The following is an 11334-nucleotide window of genomic DNA, read 5'->3' as shown; positions in this document are numbered from 1 at the left end:
AACATTTGAAATTAGTTATTTAATATTTAATATATATAATATTTATTATCTGATAATTAATATATAAAATTATTAATATTTAATATTTGACATTTATTATTTAATATTTGATATTTAATATTTAAAATTTAATATATATAATATTTGATATTTAATATTTGATATTGAATGTTTGATATTTAATATATATTATTTAATATTTGAAGTTTAATATATAATATTTTAAATTTAATATTTATAATATTTATTATTATACGATTTTTCAGGATAATTAGTAAAATTTTTTATTGCTGTTGAATATAAAAATTAAGAAAAATTTTAAACTATTATAAAGTCAAAATATCGATGAAATAAAAATTTTCGTAAAATAAATCGAGATTTTTTTATCTTAAATTGTTTTTTTAACAACAATAAAATATTTGACCAATTAGCCTGCAAACACACTTTATCTATATATTCATATTTATATTCATATATTTATAGTTATTTATTTATATTTATAATTAATATTTATATATTTATAACATAGGTAGATGAAGAAGCTTGCAAGATCACAGGCTCACCTGAGTTAAATTGGAAAAAATTTATAACAGTTTGTTGCTTAAACTAAAACAGAACCAACTACGAAATCGGTGCTCAAAGGTCACTGCGTATAAGTACAGCTTGGTCTATACTTCAATGTCTGCGCAGAAAACTATATTCATATGTTACCGACCAACATTGGCTAGAAGCAGATTCATAATATTTAAGTTTCTTTTTCTAACAGACCTAACAGAATCCTTATTTTTTAAAATTAGGGGCATAGCTAAGTTTTAAAAGTTGTCAAGTTGGTTCCCTTTCATTTGAATAGCGAAGTCGCGCCTTCTCAAAGGGACGCTTTTCGTGTGGTTAACTGTTTCGGTTTTCTATCTTTAAGGTAGTTCTTTAGATCCGTCATACAAACGGTGACTCATATGTGGTATTCCAACAAGTCATTATTGGTGTTCAAGTAAACGTTGGTACACAAGCCTGCTACTCCAATCTAACCTAATAGTAATAAACGTTTAATACACATAACATTTTGCTGAGTAAATTTTATTATCAATTAAATAAATTTTATTTTCAAATAATGAAAACAATATTTTGTGATTTCTGTGGTTACAAATTGTAAATACAAATTGAATTTTTTTCTTTAAAATAATTAATTAAAAAAAAGATTAAATAAGTTTACATGTACAAGTCAAAGTAAAATTAAAACGTAGCTTAAAAATTTATTATAAAATATGTAAAAATATTTAGTCAGTTTATTGTACACGTTAAGCAAAAAACAAAAATAGAATAATATATTTAACTCGTACAACAACATTTGTAGTTATACTTAATATATGCAATTTTATGTACTATTAAGCGTGGTCAGTGAACCCAATGAAATGCCCGTTGCTATTGACGAAACAGTATCCAGTGATTCATTGAGTTTCTGTTTGAACGCTTGTAATGCATCGATGTGATTAATCTGTTGCAAGCCATTCTCCTTTTGTAGCGCGAGTGTATATAAATTACGTTTACCGCTTTTAGTTAGTAAAGTGGGCGTGTAGAAAGGCAAGTACACACGTTTGTGTTGTGGCAATGTGATGTCATTATCACCATTTGTAGCAGTTTTAGAATTTTTACCTCCAGCGCTGTTCACTTCATTCGAATATGAACGATGCAAGCGAATTATTTGTACATTTTGAAAATGTGCAACATAAAGAAATGGTTCCTGATACATAAAACCCGTTGGCGTATATTCCCATAATAAATCATATGGACGTGATCGACAACCATACTCATCAACAAACACACCAAATTCCATAAAGCATAACAAAAATTCTTGCTGTGATATCTGTATAGCTTCGACAGGATGACACGCGCTGGTATTTATCAGTGATGCATCGGAAAGATCAACAAATTCCTCCGCCGCATAGCTGTTCAAATCAATTTCAAAAAACTTATCCGAACTTACAATAGCCGTATGGCGTGTGAAAATAATTGATATTACTGGTGTGGTAGTGTCTAAAGCACGTACCGGCTTAAACTTTTGTAATTTAACATCGTACTTCATTATGACAATACGTGTTGAAGTAGCCGCCATAGCTACCGTGTCTAACGCGTTTTCAGTCTCATTGGACATTTTAACTAAAACCCATCTTTCATCTTGTGCACGATTTGCAAAAGGTAAATCAATTACTGATCCTTCCAGTGGAGATTTAATGCTTGTGTTCGATTGACAACGTGTGAGCAGTTGCCGATAATCGCACTGGAATATTGAATCACCACTACCGCTAACGAGTATGGCTTTGGATAAAGCCTCTGCTATAGCTATGCAACTCACTGACTCTATACCCACAATGTGAACCATACGTTGTGTTTGCAAATGATAAGCATATAAACCAGTTTTACAACCAAGCAGTAGGATTTGATTATCATCTGCCTCATAAGCACAATTTATTTCCACCAATTTATGTGCATTTTTCTCATCCATGATAAGAATTAAAGTATCAAAAACATCGCTACCACATTCGGATTGAGTTTCAGTGTCACTTTCTAGTTTACCTTCGTAAGAATATTTATCTATTGAATTAGTGTCAGCTTGACTTTCTGTTGAGTCATTATTGTGGGCCGTAGCTTTAGTTGCTGTACTTTTCGAGACATCATTTTTATTTTCGCTACTACCCGAGAGAACAGCACTGACGCCATCGCAAGCTGTCTTAAATGTACTTCGACATTTGCGATGTACTTCAGTCTTACATGCTCTACATTTCCAATATGCCGCAGCAGCTATAAGTGGCTTTTTGCAGCATTCACAAAGGTTACCACCGATATTTGTTTCCATTAGCGCCAACTCGAACGCATGCTGAGTTTGAGGTATGACTTGAGTGCGGGAATTGGTAATCTTAACTTCTTCCTTTGGTGTTGACTTGGGTTTCGACGAATCAAGTTTTCTAGGTGAATTTGTTTTAACGCTTGAGACACTACCGAATTGTTTGGTTTTTTCATTAAAGGAAGCGTTTTTCATAGGAGATCTTAATATAGAACCATTATCTGAAAATATTTAATAATAAAGTTATATTATTTTAATAAAGTTAGTTAAATTTTAGTTTAATTATAGTGAATAAATGAAATTGATAAAAGTTAGTATGTTGTTATTGTTGTAAACCGCGGAGATTATGTAGTCCCTTTGAGTGTGATGAACGGGATTTGGCTGTCAAAATTAAAGAGTGGCTCGCTGATGATTTCCCGGGCAGCAAGAGCTGTTCTTGCCTTATTGAGATCAGTATATAGCCACGTACTAAACAATTACTTGTTACGTATATACACGTTTATTCATAATGTATGTCCAAACTAAAGCTCTACCAGGTCAGGTTTTTCTATCTATATACAAATTGATTTTACTTTAAACCCCACCCATTTTCAACCCACCTCTTACCCATAATTCCCCCGTCTCTCAATCAACCATCACCTATCCACATTCTAATCCATGTATTCGTCTTGTAAATCCTTTCATGTTATCTAATTTCTAGATCGAAATTGGTTACAACAGTAGCTCCGGGACGTAGACGCAACAAATTAGTATCTTTCTACTTTGTGTGACGCTTAGAATTCCGTAAATTTTTAAATCTATAAAAATTTAGTGATGTTTTTTTAAGACTTTATGTCTTTATTTTTTAGCTCAATACAAAGATCCTATTCACTTAGACCCTCTTTTTCCTTAGCTAAAAATCTATACGGGTTTGAATTCCAAAATAACGAAGAGTGGCATGCTAGAAGATCATTATATTCACTACTTGCTTATCCAAACAAATAAAGTTTACCTATGAGAGTAAAGCACAATATAAATAAACTGCTCAACAGCAGGAACCAGCACAGCAAACTGACACCCTAGAAAGTAGATGATACCCAGAGCAGACTGTCGATAACATTCTTGATAACTAATGCTTTATTTATGTATTTATTTATGTATAACACTCAATTTATAACGCTCTAAACATGTTGTGAGAGTATTAAGATTAGCTTGAAATTAATAACGTTCGATCGGGCAACAAAGTTTGACAGATCGAGAATAAATCTAGATTGAATCCAGTTTTTCAAATCAGAAACTATCCTATCCTATCCTATAGTATATGATACTGTATGATGGGATGGCAATATCCCATGAGTTTGTCTTAACTTAATACAAAGTTTTATATTATATAAATACTTAGAAGGAATAGCAGTGACTTCTATAAAAGTTCTTTACACAATACTTACATGAAAGCTTATCAACTTGTTCCTGCAATGTTTTATTACGAAGTTTCTCTCTATTTAACTCCTGTTGCAAGGTGCGGTACACTATTGACGATTCGATAACACCAGGATTTATGTTTTCTTTAGTGTTATGGCTACCGAAAAATTTATCAGCAAAAGTCTTTTTCTTTTTACCAGTCACATCCTCCAATTTCAATTGTAAATAATCAATTAATTTTTTATGCTGCGATATAGTGGTTTCAGATTTAACTTCACGTTGTACGTAAAAGTTTTCTTTTTCAGTTAAAATTTCATTTAATTCCTCGATCTCAGCACGCAATTCCGCAACATTAAGCATAGTTTCCTTGACTTCTGCTTGTAAAGATTGTATTTGCTCCTTGGCATAAAAGAGATCGCACAATACGCGTGAGTGATCCTCTTTCAAAGAATTTATTTCGGCCGAGTTACTCTCCTTCAGTGCTTGTAAACTACTGTTTTCATCCTTGAGAATTTCAATACGTTCTTGTGTTTGGAATAGATTTGTCGTCTGGTCTAATAGTTGTTTTTGTAGTGTGGCTAGTCTATTTTTTACGTCTTGAAGATTTGTTTTGTATTCTGTCAGTTCTGCTTTAAGTGTACGTATTTGTGCTTCATAAGTTTTATTCTGTGACTGTGCATCAAGTACATCTTTCTTTAGTGACGAAATTGTGTCATCTTTTTGTTGTATATTAACGTAGAGTTTTTCAATTTTTTCCGTTTGCGATTTATTACGTTTCTGTTCTGTTTCCAGCATAGCTTCGACTTCTGTCAGTTGATTGTCTGTGATAGTACAGGCATATTTAAGACGTTCATAATTATCTTGCAAATTTTTCATTTGCATCTGCAATTGTGATTTGGCATCGGTAAGTGTTACTATCTTTTGATGTTCTACTTTCAGTTCACCCAATAAACGTTTGACTTCCATTTTTTGTGAATCATTTACCTGCTGCGTGCGGTCTAATTTATTCACAGTTTCTTTGAGTTGTTCTTTTAATTTTTGTGAAGTTGATATGTGTTCAATAATCTGTAATATTATTAAAATATAAAATAAGTTCATAACTGTAATTAAATAACAAGACAATAAAATAAAAATTTTCTGATGAGGAAAGCATATGCGTTCATTTTACATCTGCATACTTTTCACGCGAACTTTAGTTAAACAATATTCTAACATATTTCAAAATCCAATAAAAATTACCTCTGATTTATTTTTCATACGCTCCTGTTCAGACTTCTCCCACATTCTATGTTCCTTTAGAACATCGCGCTTTGTTGCTGCGATCTCATCCTTTAACTCCTGCAAACGTTCCTCACGTTGTTTGATTTCCTCTTGAACTGCTTTATATAAACGCTGTGCTTCATCACGTTCATTTTGCACTTTTTTGATTCGTTCTTCGGTAAGTTCCATGCGACGTTGTGTCCGTTTATTTTCTGCTAAGGTGTCTTCCAATTGTTTTTCAGCTTTCCATAGTGCTAAGTGAGCTGTACGAGCTGCCTGACGTTCGACAGTTTTTTCACGTACAGTAACTGTCTCCAGTTTCATTTGCTTTCACATCGCCACACACTGTTGAATGGCTTGGTGCTGGGTATCGCGCTTTGGTAGGTATGAAGGTTTGTCATTATGTTCTCAAACATGGATTCCAGGCTCCAACGAGTAATTTGAATTTATTGCCCGTTTTCTCTGGCATTTTCCATTTCTTTGGGTACTCGAGATCTCGCGTAATTGGTTCTTCAACTAGCATGCATAACTCGTTAAAGAACCTGTGCAGTTTCAACGTGGATCCAGCTTATCGAAAGTCGGTTTCACAAGTTGTTCTACCTTCTACGAATGAAAAAAAAGCGTTCTAGAACACTATATTCGAATGTGATTTAACTCACTGCCAGTCTCTTTCCAAACGTGCATTCTTGTTCTAACAATACTCTTTTTCTCACAGTTGATGCCTGCTCAGTTCAATTTGATCATGCATTATATTTCTACTTCTAATTAAACGTTAAAATTTTTCATTGACTTTTGACTGTTTCATTTTAGCTTCTTCATGACTTTGAAGAACAAATAGTTTCATCAAGCTCAGAACGCACATCTTGAAGTTGCATAGTAAGTCGTGCCTTTGAGTCTCTTTCATTAAATAGCTGGCACGTAATTCGGCTAAAGAGCCTTCATAGGTCTGAATTACTTCTTCTTTATACTTCTCAAAATTTTTTTTATCCATTTGTGCTTGCTCTTTGCATTGTCGCAACATTTCTTTGTAGTTATTCATTTTTTCTTGTTGATGGGTTAGTTCTTCACTCTTCGCTATAAGTTCAGTTTGACGGGCTTCCAATTTTTCAGTTAAGTTACAAATTTCATCAATTTTTTCTGACAACAATTTCTCATAACGTTGTTCTGAAGCTATCTTAGCTTCTTCATACTTGTGTCGATTTAATCGTAACAATTCTGTAATTGTAGCCTCCTTTTGTACCCACATTTCCTCTTCAACCTTTACAGTACTTTGTAGGGTTTTCATTTGCTTCTTACAAGCGGCCACTTCAGCTGTTTTATCAGTAATAATCTTCTTCATTTTTGCTAACTCAATTTTCGCTTCTTGCAAACATTTTGACTGACTATGCGATTCCTGGGTTTTGTGTTCGCTTTGAATTAACTCCTTTCTAAGTTTACTTATTTCTTCCATACGATCTTTCAATTTAATCTCTAAATCTCTCAATTTAGTATTCAATTTAGCTAATCTTGTATCATTCACAACAAAAGCATTATCATCTGTGTTGCTCGATTTTTCCATATGCACAAAACTATAACCAATGAATGGTAAATCTTTGCCAGAAAAATCGTTCGATTTCATTGTCGCCAGTGTTGTTGGTTTTACAAATGTGTCAGAACGTCCCTTTTTGCTACGGCTTGGATCTTCGAAATTGGACACATCATCATCACTTTTGACTGTAGGTATTATTGGTGGAACTTGTGATCGCAATGTTTCCCACTTAATAGAACTGAAGAAAGGATGTTGTGTTATATTCACATAACTCAAACGATTTTTCGGGTTCGTTACTACAGATTCGATGAGGTTTTTAAAATTTTTAGACAGACTGATATCATTTGGAAACGATATAATCTCTTTTAGTGAACTATCGTCGCAATGACTAAGAATTTTCGAATAAGTTTCATGTACATTGTCCTCGTGAAAAGGCGTAACTTCGCAGATCAATTCATAGCCAATTATACCCATTGACCAATAATCACAACTGACCTAAAACATTAACATAATTTAATTTTTTTTTAAATGTTAGAAAATATAATATATTTATATTAAAGCTTTTAAACTGACTCACATTTCCCAATGAACTTTATAGTACAAATGGGTCTTGTAAAGATAACCTAAAGTACTAAAACAATGGAAGGTCAAATGGGATAGACAGGTAGGTTAGTAAAGATGGACAGTGCTGGAACAACAAAATGCACAGAAAAACAGGTTTCTATTTTTTATTACGTAATTTGTTGTTCAGTGCCTTTTTTTAATGAAATGAACTATATTATAAATGGCAATGCATATGAACTATATTATAAAAGACAATTTATATGAACTATATTATAAATGACAATGCATATGAACTATATTATAAAGGACAATTTATATGAACTATATTATAAATGACAATTTATATAAACTATATTATAAGTGACAATGCATATGAACTGTGTTATAAAAGACAATGCATATGAACTATATTATAAAAGACAATTTATATGAACTATATTATAAATGACAATGCATATGAACTATATTATAAAGGACAATTTATATGAACTATATTATAAATGACAATTTATATGAACTATATTATAAATGACAATGCATATGAACTGTATTATAAAAGACAATGCATATGAACTATATTATAAAAGACAATTTATATGAACTATATTATAAATGACAATGCATATGAACTATATTATAAAGGACAATTTATATGAACTATATTATATATGGCAATGCATTAAAAATCTCATTTAGAATTTTTTTCAGTAATTTTAAGCTACTCTCAATTGATTACTGTAATTTAATAAAAAAATTTTAGTATCAATAAAAACCATATATTATGCTTGGTTGACAATACAAATCGAAACTAGGAAGTTTCAGAGAATCAATGATTTGAAATTTAGCTTTGAATAGCTAAAATGCAGTTAGAAGGTTTTCAAGTTATTTGTAAACTGTATATTTTATTTTTACAGTTTTTGAAATCTTTCTTTACTAAATAAGGAAATAAAAGGTGGGAAGAATAAACGATATAAAGGGATGCAAGTTGACTGCGTTCTATTAAGGAAAATGTGTCGCTCAAAAGACCACTTTATGTTTTGACAAAGGTTTAAAGTTCTTATACGGTAACACATCGCCTTAGCATAACCTAAGCATCGCCGATATAACCTAACCTAACCATTTTCAATTTTATAATACTAGATACAATACTACATAAGTGTTTTAGAAAAGAAACAGTCTTTTCTATTAATAAACTTCTGTTGGGCAGATAAGTGAAGTAGACTTAGTATTGGATATATGTTTTCAGGCAAGTGCTTAGTATTGTCATGAGATAAATTACTGATATATTTTCTTCCTCATCTCATTCCCAGCTAACTATTAGAAGTATGCCCCCATCAACACGGCTTATTTTGTGTTGAGTTTTTTTATTTGTGATTTGATATGGACCATGTCATAAATATGTGGTAACATATGCTATGATATTAACAACTATGGGATTTTTCTTATATTTTTCTTCAAATTTTAAACTACATTTCGTGTAATATAAACCAATATCATAGAACATTATAAAAAACTAATAAAAACTGCATATATTTCAGCAAAAAAATACTTACGTCATGCAACGACTTTGTCAATTTATATGTAGATATTGTTTGTAGTAACTCTGGAGCAATATAATCAGGTGTTCCGACTGGCGATAAACTTATAACTTGACCATCTCTGTCCAAAGCAGCAGCATTACCAAAATCAGCCAATTTAATATGACCAAAACGATCAATAAGTATGTTTTCAGGTTTTATGTCACGGTGTACATAACCCATGGTATGCAAGGCGTGTATAGCCAATATCAATTCAGCTAAATAAAACCTTGTCAAATCCTCATCAAAAGGACCAAAACGAGACATAAGATTCAAAAGATCGCCACCAGGTAAAAATTCCATTACTAAATAGAGATTATCGTTGTCCTATATAATAAAATTATTATCAATTATTATTATTATTACTATTACTATTATTATCACAACAAATATTTTTGTATTTAATGTTAAATTATAAAATATTGAATAAAATTAAAATTACCGTGCACTATCTTGAAAATTTGATTTTAATTATTTGTGTTAAACTATGAAAGTGAAAATGTTAAAATAATATATATACGAAAGGAATTTTTTACTAATTCCACACATATACATATGTTAAAAATTTGTTACCTGAAAGGCGTATTGTAAATTTGTAATCCATTGCGACCTGTGTTGTGACATTATATCACGTTCTTCCTTCACCTGTGATGTAGTAACATTAGACTTTTTAATTTTTTTCATAGCGTATATATCGCCCGTTTGGCGCTCAACCACCACATTAACATCACCAAAGTAACCTTTTCCAATTAAACTTTTAACAGTGAAATCATCTATATGCACTCTTAAATGTTGTGTTTCTTCAACAATGGAACGATCTGTTTAAAAATGTGTTCTTATATATAATTATTAACCAATTCCTAAATACATACATTTATTCACGAAATCTGCAATATTGCGATCCCGTTTTTTAAGTGTGTCCTTATCACATTCATTGTAAAGTAAACAAAACACATCTAAAAGTGTTTCCCGGCTATTAATTAAATAATAATAGGCATATAATTCATAAGTAATATTTATTAATAACAAATGAAGTTTATACTCACTTCATAAACTCTGCAACAGCATTACTGACTGCAGCGCCGCCATTGCAAGTACTGCGTCTTGTGGCTTTTGTAGTGACGCCAACTCCTTTAGCCACAATTAAATTATTTAGACGCGAAGTACGTACACTAATCGGGTCCCGATGAGGCGCCATATCTTATGTTTATATTAACGCGAATTTAATTAATAAATGCATAAAATTCTATTAATATTACAACATTACAAAATGAAAATACAACAAAATAAAGGCAGCTGCAACGAAACGACTCCGACACGAACGAACGTTTAAATTATTTTGAACCTGAATAAGTGTCAAAAATAGTGTTGCCAGCAAAGCAAACGACATTGAGAAAATTTGATGAGTACACAGAGAAAAATATTTTAATAATGCAGAATTTTATAGTTTTAGAATATTTCATTACAAATTAAGGCCGTTTGCGAGTTCAAGTAAGAAATAGTAAATTTGGTTGGTATGGCAGCGAATGTTAGTACTTACCAGAATTTCGAGTAGGGTAAATTATATAAAAATTAAGTAAATTGGGTGAAATTGTTTACTAATTCACTTCAATTAGGGGAATGTTAATAGAAATGAACTGTCAAGGCAAAACACATTGATATGTTGACTTTTGAAGCTTTACTTCTACACCGCGTGGATAGAAAAACAAATCCATTGCTTACTAAACCTTATAGTATATCTATATTTCAACTTATGTTAATCAGCAATTTTTACTTAATAAGTAAAATTAAAATTAATAATTTTAAGCATTTACATTTTATTTTCAGAGCTTAGTGAACAATTATATAAAAGAAAAAACTAAAAGTAATTTTTTTCGTTAAGTTATAATCTTTGTTTTTTTTCAAAACTTAGTCATAATTGCCGGATTAGAAATTTTTGAGTTTGCATTAGCTAAGCCAGTAGACTGGAAAATAAATATGCAATTATTTCTCATATATTTTTATAAATTTTCTGTGCCAAATGTAACTACACCTTACACTCCTATCGAGATAAACCCGAAAATAAGTTAAGTTCCATAATCAAACCATACTGTTAAAAGAAAATATTGCCATGCTGACAGTAGCAGCTATACTATTGGAAAAGTCGAAACAAAGGTGCTGAAGGG

The 11334-nt window shown here is 31.3% G+C and overlaps 1 pseudogene; it reads right to left on the bottom strand.

Annotated features, from left to right (window-relative positions):
* Positions 1–1287: 1287 nt before the first annotated feature.
* On the bottom strand, positions 1288–10502 carry LOC119662264 (annotated as a pseudogene).
* Positions 10503–11334: the final 832 nt, after the last annotated feature.

The sequence above is a fragment of the Teleopsis dalmanni genome, chromosome 1 (genome assembly GCF_002237135.1).
Source record: "Teleopsis dalmanni isolate 2A chromosome 1, ASM223713v2, whole genome shotgun sequence".
Lineage (NCBI taxonomy): Eukaryota > Metazoa > Arthropoda > Insecta > Diptera > Diopsidae > Teleopsis > Teleopsis dalmanni.
This window is presented reverse-complemented; position numbering and strand designations above follow the sequence as displayed.